This window comes from Pteronotus mesoamericanus, unplaced genomic scaffold (genome assembly GCF_021234165.1).
Source record: "Pteronotus mesoamericanus isolate MK-2021 breed Mesoamerican mustached bat unplaced genomic scaffold, CSHL_Meso_final contig_33, whole genome shotgun sequence".
In the NCBI taxonomy this organism is placed as follows: Eukaryota; Metazoa; Chordata; class Mammalia; order Chiroptera; family Mormoopidae; genus Pteronotus; species Pteronotus mesoamericanus.
The window spans coordinates 3825498-3827631 of NW_026555135.1; positions in this window are offsets into that span (position 1 = coordinate 3825498).

A 2134-nucleotide genomic window follows, 5' to 3' on the forward strand; every position below is an offset into this window, starting at 1 on the left:
CGTTGCCTGAGGCTAGGTTGCAGGTGTTAGGTCTACAAAGACAAATGCAAAGTGTCGTTGCTGTTTAAGCAAAACAGAATAGGAGACTGTAATTGCTGTTTCTCTTAAAGAAAAGATGTGTGCCCTATGTCCTGTTCCAAACATTGGAGAACTGGGCAAAGTTTATATTATTTATGAGAGACCAGGGCATTGACAAAAAGCCAGGAAAAGGAGAGTTTAATGCTTGTGGTATGTTTATATTACGGCCCATTGTAGAAAATTTGGAAAGTTCAGAAATATTTAAAGCAGCTGCCAAAAGTTCACCCCTAAGGTTCAGGTATTTCACCAGTCCGATCTCTCTGCCTCAGCTTCCTCCTTCAGAAGCAGCCAGTGAACAGTTGTTCACTGAATTCCTTCTTTGCCCCTGGCCCTGTACTAGGCTCACAGGGTACAGCCCTTGCCCTTGGCGGTACCCAGTCTTGTGGGATAGGAACAGGACCAGAGGTGGAAAGATCACCAAGAATGGGCTCCTACCTTTAACTGTCAATTTTTCCCAGGGGACATCTCTCAAGAACAACTTTTGTAAAGAATTTGAGATGAAAAATTGGAACGATCACACTTAGGGTGATTGTGGGTAATGAAGGTGCAAAACACACAGAACAATGGTAACGGGCCTGCTGGCTGTACCAGCCGAGCTCCCCTTGCAGAAGAGGACCATGATCTCTGTCCACAAGGATTCAGTGTGCAGTTTTACCTCCCAGAAGAAACCGGACATTAGGCTGTGGGCCCGTACCCCTGTACCTTGCTTTAAGAAACTAATAAGTGAAAATTCAGAATTACAACCCAGATTAGATGAGGAAATTGGCCCAGGGAGGTTGAGTGACTTTTCTTGAATCACACATTCAGTTGGCAGAGCGAGGATAATAATGAAGGACCTTGAATTTCACTCAGTCCAGTGAGGTTTTTCCGTTACTCCATTGGTAATAATTTCCTCTACTAAAATGTACATTCTTAAGATAGCTTTAAAATAGCAGTCACCACTACATTTGATAAATATGATTTATCAACAGTTGATTTACATGCAATTTTTAGGGAACATATTTATGGCATAGAAGGTGCTACAAAGGTTTTTCCAAGTTTCCATGAGGTGTCCCGGCTCCCTCTGACCCCTGGTCCTTCTTCCAGAGGCGTGTATTCATAAGTAAATGTTGGCATTCTGTCGTTCATTTTTTCCAGATGTTCTTCCCAAGTAGTGTGTTATGTTTTGTGTTTTTAATATTTCTCATATACATTTTTAAAATCTGGGCACATAAATCCTAATAAAGTTCTCAACTATCTCCTGTATGCTGTCTAAAATTTCCGGGTGTGTTTATATTTATAACACAGTGTCTGAAGGCATGAACACTATCACATCATTAGGGCTTATATTCCTAAACCCTAGACTTGTGTTTCAAGATGTTCTGAAAATTCCTTACACCTCACTTGTAAATGCCACTTTACTGTGCCATGACATTTCCATAGTAACATATACTTCAAACAGGAAAACAGAGGAAGCCCAAGGAAAAGGGAAGTGAGTTTCAAATGCAAAAAATAAAAAGTATATATATATATAAATAGTAGAATACATAAGGGGGGAGGTGTCAATTCTAGTTTGATGTCCCCTGAGAACAAAATGTCCTGCAGGCCCACCTTAAGGACCAGCAATATCTACCTCCCACCAAGTGGCCCAATCTTAGAGTCACACTTTCTTTGAGTCACATCCCATCAGGTCTATGCCATTCCCCTAACATTTCTTAGTGTCACCTATTGCAACCAGACAGGGGTGGGTGGTCATCCACTTGTCACCTCATTGTCCTGAAGTCCATCTGCTACACTGCTGAACACATGCTATTTGTTTTGGGCTTTGCTGAAAGCCAGAAGCTTTTTGACATCAGCTCTTTGAGCTGGTTCAGGTCACACCTTCTGCCTGAAATCTTCCTGCGGCCATCCACCAGGCAAACTCCTACTCATCACTCAAGACTCAGCCTTACCATTGCTGTTCTCCACCCCCAGCCCCTCCAAAAATCAGCCACCACAGTGTACAGTGCACATTCAAGGAAACTATAACATTTAACTGAACTTGTTTTTAGAATGTTTTTCCTCCTTTTCCCAACCC